The sequence below is a fragment of the Molothrus aeneus genome, chromosome 1 (assembly GCF_037042795.1).
Source record: "Molothrus aeneus isolate 106 chromosome 1, BPBGC_Maene_1.0, whole genome shotgun sequence".
NCBI lineage: Eukaryota > Metazoa > Chordata > Aves > Passeriformes > Icteridae > Molothrus > Molothrus aeneus.
In genome coordinates this window covers 122,567,101-122,594,643 of record NC_089646.1, presented here as the reverse complement: position 1 = coordinate 122,594,643, position 27,543 = coordinate 122,567,101, and the positions used below count along the sequence as shown (strand labels likewise).

Sequence of the window (27,543 nt, the reverse complement as noted above, 5' to 3'; positions counted from 1 at the left end):
TGATAAAAAGAAGTTGTGCAATCCTTCGTATCTCATACACAACAGTAAAAAAGAAAAGGCATTCCATTTTGTCATATTTAATAACACCACACATAAAAGCCACACATACTTCAGAGTTATGTAATATATTTCCATGTTTTAGTGGAAGGGAAGGTAACTACTTAGAAAATGTAGGTTTGCATTTTTATGCTAAATTAATGCTAATTATATTGCCACTTATACCACATTCACATCCCACTCTTGCAAATTGCTACAAACAATTAAGAGCAAAAATCCATTCAAGTTAACAAAATGACAAGCTTTCTGCTACTTCAGAATATTTTTAGGCATGGTATGTTCTTAGCCTGAGTTGATTTTCAGCTGTTCCTGTAATTCACAACTCCTCAAAATAACTCCATAACTCTCTCTCTCTCTCTTACTTTTTTCTTTTTTTTTTTTTTTTTTTTTGCACTGTTTAATCAGGATGGGGATCTGAACTGTGAGTTTATCCAAACCAATCTCTTTTTAGTGCTTGGGGTTTCTGCAGTGCCAAACCACTTCTGGTGTTTCAAGCAAGGCAATGACAGCATACCTTCTTGTTATTATTTATGCATGGAAGGCCAAACCAAATGCTTGGGTGGGTCGCTGAAGACATGAAGTATGTAGTTTTTTCCATCCACAGGACCCCATTTACATTTAAATGAACTTGCTCCTTGTGAAAGATTGGCTCCAGCAGAGAATACCACATGACCACAGACATTGAAATTAAATCACAATCACAAGGATAGAAGCCACCAACATACTGCTAAAATCAACCTACAACACATATCTGCATAGCTTTAAATATGTCAGTAATAAAAAGAAAATGTTCCATTTAATTTTATAAGATGCATCCCACTATATTTTTTTAATCCATGTGCATAATAAAACACTGCTGCTGAAAGCAAGAGTCAAAAAAGTAAAACACAAAGCTACCTCTGCCATGGCTGGATTTCTCACAAGCAATAGGAAAATTGTCATGTGCAGCTCCAGGCTTTAAATGGATGATTTCTCCTGGCTGATGCTGGAGTGGCACTGACTTGACAAATGTGGGAAAGTCCTCAGCTGTGAGATGGGGGCTTAGGTTGTGGGCTCTTGGTCAATTGAAAGGTTGCATTAAATGTAAATTATAGGACTGTTACTTAGATATATACCCTTCTCAACCAGGTGAAAGGCAAACAGCGCCCTGCACTAATTCACAGATGAACTGGTGATAGGCTTGCTGAATAAGGGAAGCAGGCAGGCAGCAGGCAATTATAATTCTCATCTTTGAGGGAAGGAAGGAAAGGTATTTTTATATAAAACCATATTAAATTTTGTTTTTTAAGTGCCTCTACGTATTTCTCTTTTCAATTTATATGGAAAAGTATTAGGCAAAAATCTACAGCAGAACTGGCAGTAAATATCACAGAAACAATTGCTCTTTTATTAAATATTTATTGAAAAAAATTCCTGTGCGTTCTCATTTTTCTTCTTCTGCTTCCAATATTTATTTACAGCTGATTATTAACATCTGCCAGTGTAACAGTTTCATCTGTACAGAAGCCGAAGGGTAAAAAAGTCACAGACCCCCTCTAACATGACCTGTAGTTAGACACAAAACAGTTTTCCCAGTCACCGCTTGGCTTCCTGTCTGTGACCTCTGAAAAGCATTGGAGGCCAGGGTTAATGGCCTTTCCAATCTCTGTGATAAGAATTCATTTTGTTCTATTACCAGCAGTTATCTCAGGAGCCTGCTGCATCACTTCAGCAGGGTTCAATCAATGAGAGGACCTAATGAAGTAACCAGCTGTAGCTCTATTTCCCTGGTCAACTCTATCAGACAAATAAGATCTATCAGTCACATCTTAAGGCCAGTCCTAGAAACAGCATCCTCACATGCTGAGCCCATATGCATATGAACCAATGATACCTGGTTCTTTCTTTTTAATCTTCCTTTTTAATATGGCTTTTCTAACAGAAAATGGAGCGAAATGGGTTTGAAATGTTGCATTAAGAGGACAATAATGCTGGATTAAGAAATGGTGGATTTTCACAACAGCAGGAAGCATTTGTATTAATAGCAAAAATAGACTGAATTATATTGCAGATTTTCCCCCCTCAAGCAACCCCTATTCCTCTTAGACAGTACTCTTAAAAAAAATTGTTTATTATTTTCTGCCTCAAATTGCTATGTGTCATAAAGTTTTAATTATGGGACTTAATTTTTAGTTTGTCACTTAGGAAACACTATTATGGTAATACTCTTCAGTTAGATGTCAGTAAAAATAATTGTAGTCAGTTTTATTTTATGTTTAAGTCAGATCACTGAAAATAAAAATGTTAATTTTCACAAATTGTATATATATGTAATTTTGTGATTTGTTATAATTAACTTTTTGCTCTCATACTTCAAAAAGGGCTTAATTACTTAGAAGTACAAACCTTCTTTAAAAGGCACTGGATTTGATAATTGAAAATAAGGAAAATAATAATAAAGGCCAACTTCAGGACTTCAGAGCTGTGTACATCAAAGTACAACTTTGTAATTAATTAGAGGGTACAGGAGAAAAATTCAATTCATATTGCTTGTACCAAAGTGTCCAGTCTGACTTCATCACTAGGTGTGACAAACTAAATTGTACCAGGCCACTACAGGCAAATTGCTGAAAGGGTTCTGGGAAGGCATCTTAGAAGAGTATCAGTTTTGCTGAAATGTTGAAAGCCACATGTAGCTAGGTTTATTTTATTAGGTTAATCTCAGTGAATCTCATGAAATGAAATTTGTATCCTTTTAACTCAACTGTGTGCTTTGTCAAATTGAGATAAAATAGTCTTGCTATGTGCTGCTGAGGAGAGAGACCATATCCATGAAATAAAGCTAAAAGTCATTACTATTCAACATGCATACACAAAGTGTACATAAATGTCTATATAATTAAAAGCTAGGTATCATTTTGCATACAGTAATACATCTGATGGATTATGACACACAAATTCCAGAGAACATGTGCTTCATATAAGTGTTTATCTCTCTTTTCCCTATGTGCAAAACAAGGGCATTCTTCTTTTGCAGTCTGCCTGCACTAGTAAAACAATATGAATATTACTTGCAGAATCAAAGGAAATCCAAGAACTCTTCCTTTTTAATTTTAAACCACCTTATTGAAAAAGAAGAGGAAGAATGCGCTTTAGTCCTGCAGTTTGGTATATAAGGAAATCACATTTCTGCCATAGAGACCTGGGTACATTTGAAAAGGATTCAAATATCTATGCTACATATGTAAACAGATAAGATTATGCCTAGCAGGCATTTTGGGAACATCTGTCAATTTTTTATGGAACGCACTGATTGTGGGCTATTGATTGCATTTAAACAAAGTTGTTTCAAAAAAAAAAAAATCAGCTAACAATTCGTGTAGAAAGGACTGATCAATATTTAAATGACTCTCTTTATTGATTTAAAATTAACTTTCAATTAAGAGATCCATAGGACTCTTAACTGCGACACTTATCCATTCAAGAGAAAATAAAGGTACATTTATCGATACACTTAAACAGCAGTGGCTGGTTTCCTATTGATTCAGTCATTTGCGCTGGGATTCGTTAGCGTCATCTGACTTTAACTCGCTTACCAGGTCTTCACAGTGTGCCATGCTGAAAGGTGCAGGAATGTACGAAACGATACAGGGGAGCCAACGGAATTAGATGTATGCAGAGGTAAGTCATACTTATGCTTTTTATGTCTCCTCATGAAGGAAGAGCCCATTTAAATACTGCCTAGCTTTTGGGTTTGGTCGGGCACAAATTCCTGTTGACTGACCTGCTTTGCACTGTTTGAGACAGGAAACATAGAAATGAATGAAATTTTTTGTATTGATAGGTAACAGTTCTATTGGCTCATATCAACTCTGACAAGATCACCTCTTTGCGTGTATTGATTAACATATAATCCATAGGAAGGTAAGCTCATTGTTTGCAAAATGATTTTAAGTGGCAGTATCGTGATGTCCTGCATATGTTTCTCTCTTTCTCTCTCTCTCTCTCTCTCCATATATATGTATGATATTTAAGACCAATATAATTTAATATTGTTACATGGAATTGGCCATCATTAGGATTTTGAAAGACTTACTGTGACATATGAAAGTAAACATTGTGGGTATCTCTGTTTTAAAGAAAAACTCAAATATATTTGCACTAAACAAAAATATACTACAATAGCATCGCTATAACTATAAACATGTGCAAAAGCATCAGAACATTTAGGAACACAAATTAAAACCAGGACTGTAATTACATACTTCATTATTTATATGTATTCTGGGTATTTTAGTATACTATGGAAGCTGGACATGTAATCTCTATAGTTAATAATAGACCAAATTCATCCCAGGTGTAATTTCATTGAAGTCAACAGACCTGGAACTGCACCTGGAATGAATTTGGCCCAATGCTATGAATGCCTCCTGACTCTCGCCAGCCTAGATTTACATATAAGATATAACACAAAAATGAAATAAAAATAGAAGATGTCCAGGAGGCATAGCATGTTTACAAAGCAGAGTGGTAATAACCTTGCCTGATAAATATATGTGGCAGTGTTTTGCTTAGCCAGACAGTATCATTGGGAATGGGGGAGGGTTAGCTCTGACGGTGGCTCAGGTTTGCCTGTATCCCTTCATGTCATTGCCTATTTCTTTCTCTTTTTCTCTCTCTTTCTGTTTTTGAAGCCTCATAGCCCAGAACCATCCAGTGAAATGAAGCAGCCCCAAACTGACTCATTTATTACCTATTCATTTGCTGTGATGAAATCTTCAGGAGCAAAAAAAAAGCTGCAGTATAGAAATGTTTAAATGTTAATACCTATTCTGATCAACTGAAATTATTCCTTAAACTGAGAACCATAAACAAAATGTATATAGCTTGCATAAATGATCACCAAGATTCTGTTTTTAAAAAAATTATTTTGCTAAGAAACAAGATCAAATTCTTTGAAGCCTGGGTGTGTTTTACATTATGTCAAGCTGCTGTTTCCATTATTTTTTCTTTTCTCTGTCCACTAAAGGTTAAATCACAGTTACCAAAGGCTCGTTTGCAGAGTTATGATATGAATCAGTAATATCTTTAGGATCATAATAAAACAGAAAACTGGGTATGGACTTTTGTTGCTGGGTGAGAGTCAAGATCAGAAAGACCAGTGTATTTGCAAAGCAAATACCCCCTCCTAATATTTCTAAATCACATAATGTTAGTGTAACATAATTTGGAATATATTATGACGGTTACAATTACTAAAAAGTGCATGATGCCATTATTTCCAACTGGAAATTAGATGATTATACTAATTAAGTGATAGCAGGTGGCACAATGACTGCTACAATCTTCTCTGATGTGCAGAGAGAGATGCATGGTTCACTGTCTAAAACACTCAGGAATAGTAGCAATTGGCTTAAGCAGTTTTCTGTTCCAAGATGCAGAATAAGGATTCACTTTGATTTAACACTTCCTTATCACATCAAAGAGGTGAAGGGACATCTTTATGGATTGGCTTAGGAAAAAAAAATGCTACCAGTTCAGCTTCTACCCTTGCATCTAACGTTTCTTGGTATAACAGAATTAAAGTATGAAATGAATTCCAAGAGAATCATGTAATTCTAAAATGTCAGCAACCTTCCTTTAAATTGCAACTGGCCTAAATTCATCATTACTGCTTTTAAGTTCCTGAATTTGGAATTGCTATGGATGTGCTATTGAGTCTCGTAAGTCAAGCAAACTGGAAATGCTGTAGTAAAATAAATATTTCTCTGTCAATAAAAGCACTAAATACTTTTAAGAATATATGTGGTCATTAAAAACATTTGAGTTTTAACTCAAATTTACTAAGCAGTATTTGCACATTATTTTTACAGCAGGATTTGAAGATTATTCCCAATTTCACTGAGTTAGACAAATAATTCTCCAGTCTCATGAGTTATTTCAGAGCTTGTTTTTCTTGTCCTCTCTGCTCTATGTTCAGACTGAAGTAAGGCTAAGTCATCATTGACAATTAGTTTTTCAGATAAGTCATTGTTAGTTTTAAAATATGAGATATGTTCAAGAAGCTACTCTCTTTTATTTGGACTTCCATGTGCTTGTGGAGTGTGACCTCAGTTTAAGGATGGCAGAGGCAGCACATCTGATGAAGAAAAACCATGCTGTGCAAGAATGCAACTGCCATATGCCTAAAAGGCAAAAGTGATTCTTATAAATGATGAAAAATAAATGTTATCTAATTTCTGAAAACATCTTATCTAGTTTTATCTGTCTCTGTAGCATTCATTTTGGTTTTGTTGCTGTTTGTTGCTTACTACAGATCAAAAGCATGGCTGATAAGACTTAAGTTTAGATGTATTTGTAACATGCTGTGATATCTTACAGCATAGCTAGTTCATTCAAACAATTACTGCCTTCTCCCTCCATATCTTGCAAAGCCTTTCCTGTGCCACAATTTCAAGCAACATTTTTGCTATCTGACTTTCCACAGGTGAACACAAGAGAAAGCTGGATCAGACAGTAGAAGGTGAACAACTATTGTTTTCCCCAGGATGTTGTGCATTACGTTGTGGTGACATTCTCAGTGATGACATGTGCAAATTAAAGCTACCTTACTCTTCTTCCACTAAAATTCACATAGTTGTATTTGCTATGATAACCACAAGTACTGTGCAGAATGTGTCTGTAGCAAGGACAAAAAAGGAAGGTTCTTCACCTTGGAAGCTCAAATGAACCTTTTTCTTTAGAATGAAATGTGAAAGCTTGTGAAAATCATTCATCTTCATTTTCTAATGTTTTAATAGAACTTAATGGAAGGAAAGTAAATTTCTGAATACAAAAAAAATGCCTTATTTCCTCCATGAATACCAAACTGCTCATCATTTAGAATACTATCACACAGATGTTCAGTGAATTGATATCACAGTTGCATGTTTTTCAGGACAAAATTTGAGCAAATTTTCTGCAATGAACATAACAAACCTCCCTCTCTGTGGCTAAAATAAAAAACTTTACTGCTGCACCCCTGGATATTCTATTACCTGTGCAAATGGGAATAATGGTAGACAGTTACTCAGAGACAGCTACTGAAGAAATTTGAACTTGTTGTTCAACTAAAAATAACATTACCATACTACAGGCATGAAGCCAGGTCTCTTGCCTTCATATGCCACTGATTAGTTCAGCCTTAGCTGAACAAAAATCCTTAATCTTCTCTTTTTAATATTGAAGAGGTAAACCCTCTTTCACCTGCATGTGGAGTCTCCTTTTTATCAAAGCTCAGGAGATTCTAGCAACAAAATCAATGTATGCATGTTCAGAGCAGTTTTCAGGGTTTTGTAAGACAAATCTTTCAAATGGGAGCTAGTTTAATGCTATTGAGCTGAATTTCGATCTGACAGAGTGAGTGAACAACACAGAAACAGTTCACTTACCACTGCTCACACTACAGGAGGTGGGAATCAGGTATAGCTCTGCACAAATACAGCTGTGCAATTTCTCAGTAAACTCTTACCCTACCTAATCCAACGTTAAATGCAACCATACAGGGTTTAAACAAACAGATACTTAAGAAAGAAGTGCAATTTGTTTCTCTACAGTAACGAGTGACAATTATGGTTTTCTCATACAAACTAGTGAAAATTAAGACTAGCTCTGCTAAATTTAATAGAGTTGTGCTACTGCTAAGCTGATTTTAACTGAAGCATTTTCAGATTCTGTGTCCTAACAGAAAACTGTATCTGAACGATGATCTACAAATATCCTGTTATGCATTTTCCTCTGTTTTAAAAGTTCCAACAACTTGTATTCTGTATTTTTTTGAAGAAAAAAGAACATTTAAATAAGACTCAATTTTATTGCCACACGTTTTAGGTTAATATGAGCTGTAGTACAGCTTTGCAAAGACAGATTCTTTTGTTCCTGTGCTCTGATTCTTTGAATGCCAATACTTCAATCAGCTTAGAATCAGAGACAATTCATTCCTCTTCTGAGAAAATGGTATTATAGCCACATGTCCATATCACCATTACATCATGACAGTCTCCATGATCGTACATCTGATTAGAAAAATGATCACTAGTCATTTCTGGAGCTATTCAGTATCTGGAATAAGAGAGTATATGCTTCCTCTGTACTCTTTAGATTCCTTCCTTTTAATAAACAAACTAATGAGACTTCTAAAATACTTCTAATCTAACCAGAGTGGCAAAGTGTAAACTAAAATGAATCAAACAAAAAACCCCAATTCTTTCAATATGTATGTTACAGTGGCAACATGCCCATGTTGGCTCTTGACAATTCCCAATTTATCAATGGGAAAATATTCTACTAGACAACCAGGGACTAAAGGGAACAAGTTTTGCACACATTTAGTTCAAATACACAGTTCCAGGCCCTCAAAAATATAAACATCAGCTTCTCCTGCCATTATTCAGTTCAAATCCACAGCTCTAAGTAAACAAGAAATGTGATTGTTGTGTTAACGCTGTGTTAGCCCTAAATGTTTCTCCTTTCAGGTTGTGCAGGTGAGGTAATGAAGTTCTCTTCAAAAGGGACAAATTAGTAACATTCCTTCTGATGTTCTTAAATATCTGCAGAATTTTAGTTGATGTATATAGTACAATTTTGTAATCCATACGGAAATACTAGATGGAATAATGTAGCAACGCATGTTTCATACACTGTAATATAAATATAAAGAAACCAGTAAAAATTATAAGAGTGAAAAAAATACAGGACCCAGGGTAGGTTACTCATATTAGCAAAATTACAGCAGGCTAGCCATCTTCCTTACATTAAAAATGTCTATTATCCGGTGTAATTGAATAACTCTCTGATAATTACATCAGCATTTTAATAGTATATAAATAACCTCTCCCCTAATTACCATTTTGTTAAATTTTTCATATATTGCAGTGCCATGAAAGGAGGTTCTTGGTAAAGTACTTTACCCTTTCAACAACAATTAATAATTCAATTAACAGGTCTTTTTTTAAAAACAAAAGCTCACGGAGAAAGAGCAAGGAGGTTCACAGTTGAAAGGAGAGCTCTCTGTTATGCTGTAATCACGGCTTCATGGCTATAGTAGTATAAAATTTGTTCATGGCTTATTTCTCTTTCAGTGCAGCCCCTCAATAGAAATGACACCTGCTTTTTGGTGCTGTGAATAAAATCCTATGCATATGACTCAAAATACGAGTGAACCTATCTGGTTTGGAACTTAAAGAGAGGCATTTCCCCATGCCAATTTATTTTTCACATGTGAATTTGTGTATTTGTTTTTAAATGAACCCACAGAGACAGCCATCTCATTGAAGTCTTGACATTATGAATTAGAGGGGAAATACATTGTCAAAATTAGAAACTAAATTTTCTCCCACCAAACATTTAGACAGTCACACTTTCCTTTTCCCTGGTGTTGGGGAAGGAAAGTGAAATGCCTGGCTCAGAAAAGCACTGTTGAACAGAAGATGCAGTCCTCACTCATCCATAGCCTGAGTGAGAAGCCAAACATCTGAAAGGCTTTGAATCATGGGTGACCCTGTAGCAAAACAGAATTGTGTTAACTGAATGGCTGACAATCACAACTGTGGTTCACATAGCAGTAATATTCAGAGGCTATAATAAGATCTGCAACATTAATGTTTTCAGACTTTATAATCAGTGTCATATTTTGCTAATTTCAGGCATTTTATTTATCTCATGACAGACAATGCCCCACTTAAACTTATATCTACTGTCAGAATTTCAAAATGTCATCTCAAGTTTTACAGAAACCTCATTCTTTTTAGAAGTAATTAGTTAAGGCATAGTTTGCATGGCAATTAAAAACCACTTGCTTGCAGAAGCTTGTAAGCATTATGTAATTTTTTTAAACTACAAGTACACATGCATATTCTTGCCTCCAGCTTAAATACAGTGAATGTTGTAGTTGGTTGCACAGGAATTGTCTCAAGAACATAAAAGCAAGCCAAACACGATTGTATTCCAACTAAAATTGCTCTCTTTATACCGTGTATTGAAACTTGATAACTGTTGGTTATAAAATTCCTTTGATTTTCTGTAGGTAATAAAATACTTTGGCAATTACTATTGACAGTTCTGGATAATCTTGAAGGCTGCCTTGCCTGAAGAAGATGAGTGTTACAAATCACTCCACTGAAAGAGGGAAGAACAGCAGCAGGCAGCAGACAGGTTTCAATTTCACAATGCTGATTATCTCATTCGTGATTCTATGCATGCCTAAATCTGAGGATCCCTCAAGCAGCTATATGGACTTCTACTTTTAAAATGCCTATTACGCTTTCATACTTTTTGCTGCTTCCTGAAGAGTGCCATTTCGCCAAGCTTAAATAGCAGAAAATTGCACTGCTTTTCCTCTGCCCATCTCCTCAATCTCTATTAACCTGCACAAGAACAAAGGAGTATGATAGTCCAGCTATAGGTTGGGAAATAGGTTTGAAGTTGTTTTTCATTTACTGGTACCTATCTTCCTGATTCATAAATGTATTTGAACAATAACATTATTTTAATACATTATCTAACGACTGAAAGCATAGCCTTTAATTGCAGCTCTATTTATACTAATAAATAGGCTCTGTGTTCAGAAATACATGCAGCTATTGTTTACACGGGCATCAAATGATACTGTAGTGCTGTCAGCATGTGTCAAGGCTTAAACAGAAAGGAATAAAAAAGAAAATATTGAAAAATGTTGCAGGTTTTTGTTAGGGTTTCTTTCTTTCTTTTCTTTCTCTTTCTTTCTTTCTTTCTTTCTTTCTTTCTTTCTTTCTTTCTTTCTTTCTTTCTTTCTTTCTTTCTTTCTTTCTTTCTTTCTTTCTTTCTTTCTTTCTTTCTTTCTTTCTTTCTTTCTTTCTTTCTTTCTTTCTTTCTTTCTTTCTTTCTTTCTTTCCTATCTAGGTTACAAGAGAACAAACAGAAGCAGCTACAAGCAGGCTGGAAAATTGCTGAAGCACCTGGTTCTAATGCTTGCAGTAGGCCTTTATTAGATGTCATAAACTGAATGATGCATTACTCTGTGGACAACTTATAGCCTGCAAATGTTGAGGTAAAATGGAGGACAAAGAATTCTTTTAAAACAAAAAGGTTAAATGTTCCTTTTTAATCAAACAACACTTATCAGATGGATGAATCATAATACACTCTCAGAGATTGAAGACTATGTCTGTTACTTTTTAATGTATTTCTATATCAGCATAATAAATAAAAAGTATTTTACTTTAATAATTCACATTTTATGTATGAGTGATTTACAGTCGATCCTATATTTCACCTTTATCATTTAACAAAGGAAAAACATTTAAAAATCCTATTGTTGATATAGGTTGGGCAACCCAATCTCAAATCTAAATAGTTGCCTTAAAATCCATGTAGGCAGTCAACCTACAAAATGGTAATTTTTGTCCATCAGAAAATGTTTTAAAATAAGATTTGCTTTGCCTTTGCATTTAAAAAGATAAAAGAATGTTTTCTAAAATGACAATTGCTGGTTGGCCAGAGATTCTGGGCTTTAATCTCACGGCCTGCTCAAATTTCCCATTATGTCTGGCAGAGGCTTAGGGGGACAGAGAGGCCAAACTGTGGCCCTTTGACAGAAGTGGTGGGGGTTTCAGCATGGGGACACACAGCTGTTGCTCACAAAATGCAAGTGTTAGAAAACCTCACTACTAGGTTTGGGTTTGTTTTGGTTTTTTTCCTTGCTGCTAATAAAAACTTAAAGTGTTTTCTGTGCTTTCTATAAACAGTGCACTTAAGTTTTATAATCTAGTATATCTTATTAAGCGTGAAGTCTGCTGATCCCTAAATTATTCATAACATGGTCCAGACTGATTAAGATTGGCTTGTTAAGGAGCACAAGAAGCAATTAAACTGACAAGGCAGTGCGGCCTTGATGTATACATTTATTATCACAAGAATACCCAAAGTGAATGCCCTTATTAAGCAATGAATTTCACCTCACTGGCCTTCTACCATTGCTGCCACAGGCAGAGAGAGCTAGGAACAACATGTCAAAAGCTAACTCTGAGGAAATGCCTATCTTCAAGTGAAACCGATTTTGTAATGAACCTTTCAGTTCACTCCTGAGGTAATAAATCCTGACTGGTGCATTAATTACTTGATAACATCCCATCAAAATGCAAATGCAGCACTTGACCCATAGGAATGGCTCACTAGCTGTTAACTCTTCAGGGTATACATAAATTGTCTGTTTTCTTTTATCAAACAGGGCATTTATTTCCATCTTGCTAGGGTGAATGTCACTCCTGCCACCCTCGGCCCCTCAGTGGCCTGACACCATCATTTGCAGAGGACTGTCACTATGTGCCGACATTCTAATTGTGCTACTTCTTTGCTTTGTACCTTTGAGGCAGAATTTCCAGCTCCCCCCCCTTCTCTTCCTTTTCTGGAGGAATCTTGCATGTCAAGGACAAAGCTGTAATAGCGTTACAAAGAATGACCCCCACCTCTAAAGTACACTAATCTTTCTTTTCAATGGCAATACATTAAACAAGGAATTTAGTTCCTTGAAGTGATTAAATGAAAGCTGAACATATCTACGTGAACTGCTACTCAACACAGGCAAGTGTGTATGCTTTTAGTGAGAATGCCACCAAAGAGATATTTACATGTTTTAAAGACATTTCCTCATTCCTTTCATCGAGTGCTCAGTTTTGACAGTCCACAAGCAAATAATATGTCAAAAAGTAAAACAAAGTGTACTTCACAACACAAATTTAGCAACAGTGAAATACAATGCATCACTTGCTTCTCACTTGCCAAGAAAATAGGCTGCTTTAATTACAAAAACTATTTCCACAATAATGTTAATGAGGAGCTGTGTTTTACATTTCCCCACTCAAAATGCTAATGTACGTGAGTGGGTCTGAGTCTCCCACCTGGGTCAACCTGCTTTACAGTTTTTCTATTTGTCTTGAAGGCTTGGTGAAAATCCTTAATTCAGGTTACTAGGCAACCCTGCAGGTGAGAAAATATAATGTTTGGCCTACTCCATTTTCAAATACACACAGTGGCCTAATGCCTTCCAAATAGACTGTACAAAGCATGCACTGATAATTCCCTGCTACATTTTCTAAAGGCGAGGTCACAAGAAAATTAATTGATGCTGAAAATAATGACAGGAGGAGAAGAGCCACTGAGATTTGGTGTGACTGGCATGTGATGATGTTAGCAGAAATCCCAGCATGTGACTGGACAGTGTGATGAAAAATATACTTTATGTGAAGGAAAAACAAGTTACAAAACTTAATTAGTTTTTGACACTTCTTCATAAGTTATTATCTTTTCATTTGGAACATTGCCTTGGGACATCAATACACAAGAAGAAATGAAACATTCTTACTGTAAATCTGAAGGAAAAAAAAATGACTTTATATTGCTCTTCTCCTTTTACATGTCTTTTTGAATAAACAAAATATCCTCTGCAGCCTAAGGTGTACAAGCCCCTGAAGATGTTTCTGCTGAGAGCATAGAATAGACTTGTTCGATGTAATAATCCTGTTACAACTGATTATGCAGTTTCACTTTTAAAAATAAAGGGGAGGAGGATTGGAATCCAAAATGGTCACACGCGCGCGCGCACACACACACACAGTAAAACAAAAGTATAGATGAGAAGCAGTTAAATTATAGCACCTACAGCAATAATGCTTCCTGTACAGCAAATGTATTTTTAATTTTTTCCACTAAGGCTTATACCTAGAAGTAATTCACACTGATTACTAAATAACCCTTGTGAGTTGCTTTGTCTTTTGAATTTTAAAAAATACACTTGCCGTGAGCAATGAATTTCATAAACCACCAGCTCTCATGCTTGATGAATCATTCTTATTTTATGCAGTGCTGTGTGATAGAGAACTGAGATAAAATATTCTATCCACAAGCTATTCAGTACAATTTATCATCAGCGGCTCACTAGTCCAGTGATAATACCTGGCTTGCAGATTGTAATGATCAGATTCTGTTTTTATTTCAAACAGGAGCGATCCAAATACCAGAGTTTTTAATTTACATACATTAGTGAGGTTCAAATGTGGCAATAGCTACAAGCAAATTCACTTGCAAACTGAATGCTCGCCTTGCATAAATGGGTTCCCTTTAGCTATTACTCACCAGTGAAGTACCCAGATAAAAATGAAAACAAAGAGGAAATAAAGGAAATCATGATACCAACACCATACCATGGACTAGGATAATTACTGAAGTACAGTGAAGGTTACATTTATACCTGTTTTAGTAATGATTTCTTATATTTCCCCTGTTGTATTGAAAGGATAAATGACATCCTTTTTTTCACATTATCACAGTACTGGATTCCTTACATTCTCTAGTTTTTCGAAACTTTCAGCACATTATTATCAATAAAAGTTTTTCTTGGTGTAAATTCAAACAAATGAAATACTGAAACAGCTGATAAAAACATAAGCAACTTCAAAATATCTGTAAATTACACCAGCTTGAGCATTTAATAAAAAACAATGGGCCTATAATAACATACCTCTTACAGCTATATCACTTTTATACTGACCACGGTATTGAGCTTCAATTCCCAGCAGCATCATTACTAGACAATTTCTGCCACCTTTCTAAATCTGAAAAGCTTCCTACATTTAGTGAAGATTAGGTAATGCTACAAGCAATCAATAACAGCTATCAATTCCATACCTTGTTTGGAAGAACAAGTTGATTAAAAGTAAGTAAAAAGGATGGTTGAATATGCTTTAAAACTATCTGATTCTTCTAGCTACACCATCACGACATAAAAATTATTATTCATAGGCCAAAAAAGGTAGGTCTTAGCAACAGTAAAGTTATGACTGAAAGCAACAAAAGCCAGAATATTCTAAGCTTGACACTCTCACTTTATCTTGCTGCTGAAGAAGGAAAAAAAAACCAAACCAAACCAAAACAAAAAGACAAAAACCAAAAAACAAAACCCACCAAAAAAACAAAAACCAAGGAAAAAAGAAAAGGGAAGGTGTATAGAAGCACAAGTGAAAAACAGAAAAATACCATGTCAAACTCAACTTTTATGTCTTGGACTTTTCTTAGTTTGTGTCTAGGCTTTCATGTTCTCTAAAAGTAGTCCTTGTCTCTGATTGTTCTTCTTTTCTGGACTTTTTTCCCTCAAACAACCTTTTTTTAAAAAAAAAAAAAACTGTTGGAAGTTAGAAAATGCCTATTATTTACTAGTAACATAAAAAAATATTTTAAAAGCAGCTATCATAAGCTCAGTTAAGACTTCACTTACTAATGACCATGTATATTCTGCACATGTATGGTCCTTACTGTGTATGTACAGTAAGTAACAGCCTCATAAAAGCACATACATAAACATGATCTTGATTTTTTAGGTCTTTTCCCCATGGAACACACTAGAGACCCTCCAATCCCCTGAATCTAGGTCCTAGAGACTGGTAAATCAACCAGCTTAGAAGAACTTCTAGCCTTCCTCATAGGGCACAAAAGAAAGGAAGTCTCTGGTGAGAGAGAAACTCATACAAACTCACTACATTCCCTATTTTCTTACTCTCTATCCACAGCCCAGGCAGTTCCATACCCTTCTGCTAGAGCAACTCATTTGCCTCACTACCAGCGGGGAGAGGCAGTGAAGTGGCCAATAATCTGAAAATGTGTTTAATATTGATTAGACAAATGACAGAGGGGAAGATGAGATCTCCCTTTTTGCCATTCATCCATGACTGCTGAACGTAGCTGCTTGCAATGCCCCCAGGACTGGCTCTGTGGCAGGTGGAAGGGACTCCTGCATCCAGGTAGCCTTTAGGCTACATTGAGGTTCTTCTCCACCTGCCCTTCTTGAAAGCTCCGCTGCAATGGGAAAATGATGGCAAGCAATTCTCATTTTAATGTGGTTTTCATAATAAAACTGTCAATCCTTAGAAGCAGAAGTTACTAGGCAGTGGCCCTTTAAAATTTTAATCTAATTCATGAATAGAATCACAGACCAGATATTGTTCTTCAGCAAATGGAGGGCAAAAAGCATCAGCTAAATTGCTGAAATAGCTGCCAGTGGATGCCCTTCCTATTTCTGGAGAATAAACTTCTCTAGACATACAGATCCACAGAAAGTGAAGCACCCCTTCCTTCATATAGATCTTTTTTGTACTCTATCTTTCTGGTGAAATGAACATTTCTGAATCTGGAGTTATTTATGCCCAGAAAGGTAAAGTTCACCTTCCTGCTGCTCAGAAAAAAATCAATGTATGAGGGTAATCTAAAAGAGAATAAGGAAATTGCAAGATATGATATGTAGTCAAAGGACTACTCTGAAACACTTTATAGGCTATTATTTCAGCTCACAGACTAAATGAAATAACACTCGATCACATTGTCATAGACTGAAGCGTCTGGCCCCAACAATCTCAGCCCGTGTTATAGCTCTATAGATACTTGTCTACTCTCTTGAAAATTTTGTGCAATTTGGGCCCTGTTGAAGAACTTAAATGCACACTATTGCTTTAAATGCTGTTTGAGCCCTAGAAATACTAATGCAACATTTTGCAGCTTTGATAATACTGTAATTACCTTTGTGTGATTGCTTCAGAAGAGATTTCATTGGTGATGCAGTAACTTTATGGTATTTCTGAGACTCTGATCTGGCTCAAAGTCACTGCAGTAAAAATAATCCTAACTAGAACTGAAATTACTAAGACCAAGATGCGTGTAAAAGCGTACCACAATTAGAACCAAATTTTTCCTTTTCATTCTTTTTGCTTTGAGGGAGGTTTAAGACAAGCCAGAAGAATTACTTCTTGTCTACAGAAAAAGGACAAATCTCAAGCCTTAAACTAATAGACAAATTGTTTATGGTTAAATAGCTTTCAAAAATACTATGTATTCATGATACCTATACCTTGACAAACTGCATCAGCAGAGTCTTAGCTTGCTGCAAGTTTTAGATCATCTTGCCAGCCCTCTGAAATGTACTTACAGTGAAAGCAATTTCTGCTGCAGTAGCATAAAACATGCTTCTGTGCTGCAGCATGTGACACTGGCTGATAATAAAGGAATGTGATGTGAGACCGTGCAACTTTTACAGCAATTCCAATTGCTTTGAATAATTTAAAAAAGAAAAATAAAATAAAATGAGAGAGAGAGAGAGAGTTCTAGATTAAGAAGTGGTTGTTTTCTGGCATGAAGCTTTCTCAGTAGAATGTTACTAAACAAATAGGAAAATTAAGGAGATTCTGTGGAACTATATAATGCTGACATCTGATGCAATAAGTACAATTTCTAGTGAAATAGATCAAAAATGCTGTGCCAAAAGCACTGTAAAATGTTTCTCATGTGATAGTGAATTTCTGCTAGGAGATGGGGGATGGGATGTAGAAGGGGAGAGAAGGAGAGAGAAAAAAGGAGCTCATTTGACTCTAGACTTGAGTTTATTCTTAATGAAATTAAGTGATAAAGTTCTACTAAAGTCAATAGCAACAGAACAGATCTTGAAAGATGAGTGATATTTTAAATAATCAGATACTTCTAGTCAGGGCAAAAACCACTCTACACTTAGTTATCAAACTCTTTATTCTTCTGAATATCTGACTCCTTTGCTGTCTGTCATTTTCTCCATGACAAATCAACAGAGTGAAGGCCTAAAACAGCTCATGCAGGACTGAAGGATATAACAGCTAACTTCCCTGATTTTCCTACATTCAGAGGAGCAAAGAACCTGACAAATAATCCCCACTGCCATTGTGTGGCCATTACACTGTCCTGCGAGCCTGGACAAGTTATTAGGTCAGACGCCAACTTCCTAAGTAGAAAAATGATGTGGTCGCCTTTGTCCTCTCTGCAGTAATGGCTGGAGTCAGTACTAATTAAGGCCCTGCGGCAGTGTGGTACGAGAGAGGTCAGAGACTTCTTTCTGACACCTAAACAGTGCTCAGCTCAAAGGAACTGCCCCTAATCTGAAATGATGTGATGTAGAGCTGGCCTTTCAGCTTCACTGTATATTTAAAGGAAAATGACAGTTAATGACAGGGGTGTCAAAAATGAGCAGATGGAGAGGCTAAGGAAAACATGGCTCTATGGTAAAATTTACTTACAGTTCATCACTGTGCTTAGAATTAGAGGTTACTGCACAAATGTAGAAGGTTTGAATACCCTTCCATTATTTTTTTTTTGAAGAAAAAAGATTTGCCTTATGCACATAGCTTGAAGAAAATCTGTTGACAAAGTAGACTTATTTTTCTATCATTATGCAAAAACCAGTACATACATACCCCTACATAGCCTATACATTTTTCTGTTATCAAAATAAAATATGAAAATAATAATAACAACAATATTTAATCTCATTCAGTAGATTACTACTTTCCATTTTATCTTGTTGGGAGTAACCATTGCAGTAATTAATCTTCTAGTCATTTTCTTTCTCCCCTTCAGGCATGGAACTTGGGAAACAAAAGCAATATTCAAAACAGAAACCAAGATTTATTGTCAGTTAGTCATAATAGACACCTGCACAGATTACTAATTACAGCAAAACCATAAGGTCTGCTGGCACAAATCCTTTCCCATTCTCTCTTTTTATCCACCCCTAGTGACACACCTGCAAGCCTTTAATTGATGTATTTATCTCAGGAGTCCTTGTTAGCATTGCATTATAGCATTGCCATTCACGATGCTATAGTTAAGGTTCGGTCAGCATTTCCACTGTTGAGGCTTCCCTTCCTCCTTCCTTCATTTTCCTTCATCCCTTCCAACCCCCTTCTCCCAGGCTTTTTAAGGAAATTTGCTCCAGGCTAGAAGTTGAGTAGTGAGGTCTTAGTCCAGGCTCATATGATTCTTTTAATCAAACTAGAAAGAGAATTGTTCTGGAATGTTTTAAAATTATGTTCAAAATGTAAAAACAAAACACAAAAAAATCCACAATTTTTTTCAAGGCTCACATAGTTGAACCATATCTTTGATGTATTTTAAAATAATAAAAATTTAGCAAATAATTAGCCCACCACAGGGAATTCTAACATCTGGTATTTCCCTGGAAAGTCAAAAGGAATGAGATCCATAATAACTAAAAAATAGGTTTTCAAGCAAGCACTGTATTGGATTCTTGTAAAATATACTAGAAAACATTCAGAATATGAATGTGAAGTAATTATTATCACACAGAGCATAGATAATGTAATTTCTGTCCCCAAAAGCTGTATATTATTTAGTATTTTTGCTTTACAACTGTAAGCAGTTCCTCTCCATATGTTCCAAAGGATTTATTTGAATTATTTTTATACAACTGCTCAATATTATTCTCTTCTAAACTAATTTGAAAAAAATAATACTTAATAATATTGTAGCGTTGCCATTACAAATATCAAAGGTGACATTTATCTATAGAAATCTATATATGTATAAAGCAAGAAGGACAAACATTGCAATCCATGGGTCTGCCTAATATAGAAGGGGGAAAAGATAAAAAATAGGGAGAAATTAAGGGAATTCAGTTTGTTTCAGTGTGTCATGTGTCATCTGACAGAGAGTTTAAGAAACAGTTTCTTCTGCATGGATTGTTCTTACACAGCCCAGACCTCAGTTCAGTGATGCATTTAAAGACTGCATGACATGAAATCAGGATACTGCTTTATATTTCTTGTTGACGAGGGCCTGCCACAGCCTATCTCAGAGAAGCATTTCTGTTCCCATCACAACCTTTCTCCGCAAAGCCCATTAGAATTTAACTTACTCAACAGGTTGCTGGAACAAGAACAGCAACAAAACCCAGGAAAAATGCAACCAACCAAAAAACCCACCCAAAACAAGTCAACTAGCTTTAATGTGACTCTTAATTTTGCCTAGCCAATAGATTCTAATGAAATTATTAGTTTTGACCAGTGGTACTTGACCCAGGTTTAGGGTAGTTCAGATAAGTTTTAGTTTTTATTATGTTTAGAAGATATCCATTCAAATCAAATCCTCTTCTCTTGCCAGAACAATTTGTCCTAGAGGAACACTGCATAGTGTTCACTCCATGTGGACACTTCTGTGGCACTCAACCTGGATTAGGTAGCTACAAGTTGACCCTGGCCTTGACAGGTGTGACGCTGCCCATAAGCAGTTATCACTCTGGTTCACTGAACTCCACTTCTCTCCTCTTTTTCAGAATGCAGACAATTCCCCCTTCCTAACGAGCAGGGGTAACTCCTGTGGAGAAGACTTTGGCCATAAGGATGTAAGCATTTATCTGTAAGGAATTTTAGGAATGGACTCTTGAGTTTCCTGGGATTTATGTGGACTTGGGAAGAATTTCTTGGATCTTACAGGCCCCTGTACCTCTACCTCTCCATATGCAGCTCCTACTCTGAGGCTGCAATGTGTTTTGTATATTTTCTGTTCTATAAACTAGTATTGTTCCACAGGCCTGTTTCAAGTTAGGCCCTGCAGCTCTTTTTACAATCTGAGCCTGGACATACCCCACAAACAGCTGTTCTGCTTCCAAACATATTGCTTAGAAACAAAGCATTAGATAAAATATTTTAAAACAACAAGCACCCAACACAGATCCAGAATAACCCCATTTCTGCTATTTCACAATTATCTAGACATGTCTATTTTTCCTCTGACATCCTCATTCCCAGCAGCTTTTGGAGCCCAAGTCACACTTTCCCTTTTCCTACCATCCCTCCTGAGACATTCTCCATTATTAAACTCTGTAGGTATTCTTTGTTCTCCCATGCTCACAGCTTAAGCCTGGTCTGCTGAAAACTAGATGTCTGGAAAACTTGCCAGAAGCTGGGATGCTATGCCAGGGAAGCATGACTATATGCTTGACCTCTTCCTCTGTTCATTCCCTCAGCCTCTGCTACTGGCGGCTGTCAGGTTCCTATTACAAAACCATCTAGCAGTGCCAGCACTGTCCCGTAACCACAAGCATTAGCTGGTAAAGAAAAATACAAGCCCATTTTTTTAAATATCTGCCTGTGTTTAGTAATATCTGTTGACTGAAAGTCAACATACCCAAACATTTAATCTCATCTCAGTAACCAGATGAACACACAGTTTCCATGAATAATAATGATCTTGAGGGCACCTCAGAATCCACCAAATGGCTAAATTCAGTATTTAATTATGGAATATGAGCTGGTATATAAATATGCATGAGTTGGAATATAAATTTGGGTTAAATAATTGTCCCATAGCAGATGTATCCATATCCTCTGAAGTAGGTCGGCCATCTCTCTACTGTGTTGTTCCACGACTGCTGATGCAGATGTGACCCAAAACAGATGGGATTCTTCACAGAGAAAAGCACTGTATGTTTTTCACCTAAAACTCAATTTCACTTCTCTTGCAAACAAGGAAGGAAAATTTTGAGGACTGCTGGAAGTTGAGTGCTCCTAGAAGAGCTACAAATTCACTTCTAGAAGTGGGAAGCATTTAGAAATGCATTATTCTCTTCCAGCTCAAATTCACTACTTCACCAATTGCCACAGCAAAGCCTATGCACCACTTAAAATCCTTTTAAGATGCATTCTGAAGGCTTACATGATGCCTAGGTTTTGTGCTAGTCTTCCACAGAAAGGATGAATCTTACCCTTATGTAAACTAATCAGTTTTGATGTTCTCTCTTCCATTTAAAATCCGTTAATTATTAATCTTTATGTGTACAGTAACTTCTTGAAGCATATTTTATATGCAAATTCATATTAACATCATAGAAACATCTATAATACAGACTGAAATAAATTATGAGACATTGTGTAAGGGATCCTAGCCATTATGACCTTTTAAGTCAAAAATCAGAAATTAAAAAAAAATATTATGCCCCTTAAACACATATTTACATAATAGACTGTAATGGCTCAGAAAAAAATCTCTTACAGCATGTAAATAATGCATGTTTTTAGATTTGTCTAAATACATATGCACATGTATTTACATATTAACATGACAGGTTGCAAAGATACTAAATTAACTGGTTTGCATGGTCTTGTGTTCTACATGAGTGTTTTTGAACACTTAGTAGAGAAAAAATTAAAACAGAGATACGTACCTTGTATTCAAGAAAAGAACTGATTTCCTATTCCTTCTGAAAAACCTAGCATTTATGCTCAATTTCAAATCAACATTCATAGGCTTTCCAATAATTTATTGTAGATTTTTAATTCAAGATCTTCATAGTACCTACATGACATACTACCAGCAACTCTACTAATCTACAACAAGAGGAGATGGTAGCATTTGCAGGTAAGAAATTCAGATTTAAACCCTGACATAAATTATAACTGGCAATAGATTTTGTGAGTTGAGTTATAAAAGGTGGAAGATTGATCATTAAGTTGAATAGATATTCTGAAAATGTTGACCTTGCAAAAGCAGTAAGTTTGTGAGAACACATCTACTGCCTGTCACACCACTTCAACATCACTTGTGTCTCATCAAAGTTTATACTTCTAATTCAGAAACCTAGAAACACTGAAATGTACATAATGTTTAGCTGAATGAGCAGTGACATGGAAGCCATTATAAACTCTTTAGCAAGCAGAAATTATTTGCATATTAAAGCATCTGAAACCATCCCTTTCTGCTTTTAGCCCCTTCAACAAATATTCAGATCCCATGTCATGTAGCAGGTAGCTGGATGGATCAGAGATAGGCAGAAGAACCTATTGTGACCCAATCTACAAGTCTACACAAGACTGTCTCAAAGGCACAAATTAATACTTCCTATCGACTGCAAGTGTTGGTGCATCACTTTAGCTACAGACTGATAGGAAGTTTGTAGTACTCCCTGATGATAAAAAAATCTACTCCTCATAGCGTTAGTCCACTGAAAGTCTATTTGAAATAAAAATAATAGTGGCAGTTGAGTATGTAAACGTCCATAATCATTGTAAATCATAACTGTCAGTGGTCACAAACCTATCCTATGAAAACATAAGGTAACAATTTAGACTTATATTACTACTCTCAAAGAAGAAGACTATTCATAGGAAAACTAAAGTACTATGGGCATTATAACATATATTCTAAAAATAGAATGTTTTGGGATTCTCTTTTTTTCTTTTTTTCCCTAAATGGAATATTTCCATATAAAGCACTGTGAGGAGAATTTTTCACTCTGTTTCCGTTGTTGAAATTATAACAGTCTCAATTTAGAGGCAGTGAAGATGTGCATAGTGATTTTAATTCTGAATGGAACACTGCAAGATACCAGGAAAGCAATAGTTTTAGTCCACAAATAATAGCATGTAACCACAGAGGAGAAAATGTACCCTCCCTCCTAAAATATATAGCAAAAATAATGCTGAAATTGCAGGCGGTTGCTTATCTTTATGATCTGGACAGTGTGCCTCATTTTCATTTTCTCTCACACAAAGACAGATTGAATGCATAAAGACAGTTTCTTACAGTTTGAAAAGAGGAACAAAAGGAAGCTATATTATAAATTAATATGAGAACTCAAAGATTTGTTGACTCAAACTGCGTTAAGAAATATGTAATTTTGGACTCGCTTTTTAGGAAACTGCAATCTCATCAAAATGTCTTTTATATAAAAAGCAATATTCAGGTTTTTGGTTTTGCCAGCGTGCACAAAGATGAGACATACTATGGACATTAATTTTTGCTTGCTTATCTTACATTGTGTCAACTTATATTCACAATCCCATATTTCCACAATTGTTCACAATTTGAAAAAGCAATGGAGAAAGGGAAAAGTAAAATGAATGTAAAAGAGACATTTAATTAAAGAGTTCATTTGATTATTCACTTTTTAGAAATACTTGATGACAAATCTTCTGTACTATAAAACATATATTTTTCCAAGAAAAGTGAATCAAAATGATGATGTCAGCACAAAGAATGCATTTTCAAATATGAAAAAATATTTGTCTGTGAGTGTAAGGACTCGGAACTGATATTCCAAACCCTACGTGTTATGAAGCTTACTTAGGTTTAGCCATTTCTTGGGGTTGGGTAGGGGAGTTTTTGATTTTTTTGGGTTTTGGTTTGTTTTTTGGGATTTCTTTTTTTTTGAGGTATGTGTGGTTTTTTTCCCCAATTATAAGTGATCATATTGTTCCTTGGAAAACTAAAAAGAAACCAAAAAAAAATCAACAAAACAGGCCACAGACTTTAAGTCTGTAACCAAAACTACTGTATTGCTGTATTCCTTCTGTATGTTCTAACTGCCCTCCAAATAATTACAGAGTGGAGACTTGGCTGTCATTCATGTGTATCTATTCCATTGTGTGAAGAAAGAAAGAAAATGGTTGCCCATACATTAGCACATCACCCATGGCTAGTGCAATGACAAGATAGATTAGGATGTATATTAAATCTCACACATGACTGCCTTTCTGTATCAAGGTAAAAAATACTTGCTCTTACATACATTAGGGACTAGTGTTGGTCTGACATCTACATTAATATTGACAGCATATCAACATTTTTTACATTAACTGAGTCAATAACTAGTCTAAACCTGGTAAAATTTAGATAACAAAAATGAAGAAAATATCTAGCAAACAGCATTAGATTCTTGTGTCTAAGAAAAGAAAATTAACCCCCAAATACTACATTGCTTTTCTGAATTATCAATCCTACAGCAATACATCAACCAGCATATACAGCTGTGACTTGGTAATCCAATCTCATTTGTCAAACAAGAATTCTAGCAGATAAGGAATGCTTCTAGGAAAAGAAAACCCTGCACAGACAATAACATAAATATTATATACATAGGAGGCTGATTATAAAAAGCTGGATTAGTATCATTGTATTACTTCACCTCCTAAACATTACTTTCACAGACATGATGAAATTGTCAGGCAGTAATCCCACTTCCACAATAGCTGCTTGTGACAAATGCACACAAAACCTGCATGAACACAAGACTATTTTCCTATTTTGCAGGGGAGTTAAAATGTTTATTTGTATTTTCCATGATAAAAAACTTTTAAGTCAGAACCACTATGTAGGTTAGCTTAGGAAAGAGATTTTATTATTTACCTTTGCTGTAAAATCTCCAGTAAATGAGCAGTCGCTTCTCATTCAAAGCCAATGTCTTGGTTTCATTAATAATTAAATGTTGTTTTCCAATGATATCTAGCTATTTTATGCTCTTGTCTTTGAAATATATTATCTTCCACATGAAGCTCAAAAAATACTGGCAATGTTTTTAAGGTGCCATGCATTTTATAAGCATGCATATGAATGGTGGGAGATAAAAATGTTCATTCTCCCAGATTCACTGTACTCTCAGTGAAAGGGGAGAAATTCTATAAAATCAATACACAAAAAATTTGTAACTAGCATCCACTGGCCAAAAACTGATATGTAAATGTTTATCATTTCAATCTTATTAATTAGGTTGCTACAGTTGGAAGTATCCCAGAATATTATTACCTGGCAAAAATAAAAGCATGAGGCAGCCAAAGTTTTTAAGATTTTAAACTCAAAAAAGAGCAACATTTCAAGTGTCATTCATCTCAGAACTCATAGAAGCTTTTGTTTAACCATCCTTCTCACTGATGGCTACCTTTCCCCACTGTTTTAGTGTACCATGGAAGATGATGAGGGTTAAAGTGATGTTCTTGACAATATTTACCTCCAAATGATCCCATCTTTCATTTATTCAAGTCCTTGAGAACAGGGATGAAACAGGCCATGTCAAACCTAGGCTTATGGACACGAGCTCTTCTATCAGGCAACACTACAGGTAAACAATGGGCAGGAAGAAGAGGCCTCCCTCTACTGTTCTGCTAATGCTCTTCTAGACTATTCTAGCTAAACATATAAAAGAAAGATGCAGAGAAATGCCTGGAATGGAAATGAACTATCATTCTAGTGCTTGAGATGTTGACAGCATCCATGCTGATTAATTAATATCAGTAAAGCCCACTGAAAAAGGTTAAAAGAACACTTTAACATGCAGTGATATTATTGTAATCATTAGGATGGCATATTTCTGTCTTTACTAATGAATCTTCTTTTATCAGCTCAATAAACTAATGTAGGAGTGAAATTTTTCAATTACATTTTCATAAACAGATGGCAGAATTTAATAAATTAATGTTTACAATAATGGTACAGTTATGAGGCTTGTACTTTTATGTGTTTTGCTCTGAAGCTTTTGATACTAAATCCCAATAATGCCAATCTCCTTAGTACAGAGTAGCTTCATGTTCCTAGGCTGATGTATAATGATCTCTGATCTTTCACTGTAAAGAGACTGTAGGTAGTAAGTTTAATTTATTAAATAACAGGGATATTAATCTGTTTGTCAAATTTCATCGACATTTTAACAAAAGCTTAACCTCCCTGATGATTATTTTTCTGAACTAAAACACACTGTTGCAGGGCAGAAATGATACTGCATTAAGCACTATTGCAGAATGCATCTTTTGTTCCTAAATTTTGTTTCTAACAGGGGGCTAAATGATGCCCCATTTAAAACATCTTCAATTCGCAGAGTCCACATGTGGCCACATCCTAGGATTGCCAGACACAGTGTATGTTTCAGAAAGCTAAACCTCATAAATCTCCAGAAATTCCTCACATCTATTATGTTTACCTTCTGCTGCTGATGAGCCTGTTGGGCTCTGTATGGAGGAAATTACAAGCACTCCAGAAGATTTGGCAAGAAGATGCTAGAAGAAATAACGGGCAAAAAAAATCTTAACCGAAACATCACATCCAGCTTTGGCTACCATTTACATATTTGAGATTACAGCTAGTAAAATGGAAATTCCATTGAAATGGAATAAATTGTTTTCAAAAATCCCTATCTGATTAGTGTTAGTTATGTCTGAAATTAAATGTGTTAAGCTACGTCCAATGTAAGTTATGGACTCCAGCTGAAGTCTAACATTCATACTGAAATTTGGTCTGTTTATGCACTCTTTGAATTAAGAACAAAAGGCAGTTGTATCCAAGAGGTTTTTTGCCTATCATCTTCTAGCTTATTTCTATTTATCTATATTAAAAAATGTCTTCCTTAACTTAATAGATGTTTGCAGACTGTGTTAACAGCTGCTAACTAGTAAGGAAATGCCAGCAGAAATATTTCATGGTCACACGTTCAAATACCACTGGAAATTTGTTTATAGTTAATGCCAACTGAAATGGTTATGTTCTAGGCATATTTTTCATAGTGATCAAAAATCAGTAGTTCAAAAGTCTCCCCACTTAATCCTTGACAGGGCCAAGGGCCAAAGAAAATCAAATTAGTTAATCACAGAAAGAAAATTAAGCTGCAAGTTTTAAAATTTGTTTGCCAAATAAAGTAACTGTTCACTGTGTTGCACTTCCACATACACACATCCTTGCACAACCACAAACAACTCTGAAATAAATACCTGAAATTTAAAAATACCATTGAAAAGGACAGAAATCTATTCTGGAATTTCTGGCAGAGTAACTGCCTTGATGTGCTCTCCCCCACACCAGTGCCTTCCAACCTGAAAACAGCAGGGGTGGAAGGGTTCAAGCCCAGCCTAGGCTACTGAACAC

At 35.6% G+C, this 27,543-nt stretch overlaps 1 protein-coding gene and 1 long non-coding RNA gene across 2 annotated transcripts in view; one reads left to right on the top strand and one right to left on the bottom strand.

The window, feature by feature from the left end:
* ZFHX4 (zinc finger homeobox 4) overlaps positions 1 to 27,543 on the bottom strand; it is a 148,124-nt gene that overhangs the window by 43,889 nt on the left and 76,692 nt on the right. The gene's annotated exons all lie outside the window — the stretch shown is intronic.
* LOC136565464 (uncharacterized) lies at positions 3,635 to 6,276 on the top strand. The gene is made up of 3 exons (XR_010784866.1): positions 3,635 to 3,717; positions 3,881 to 3,960; positions 4,731 to 6,276. It is a non-coding gene; the product is annotated as an uncharacterized lncRNA (long non-coding RNA).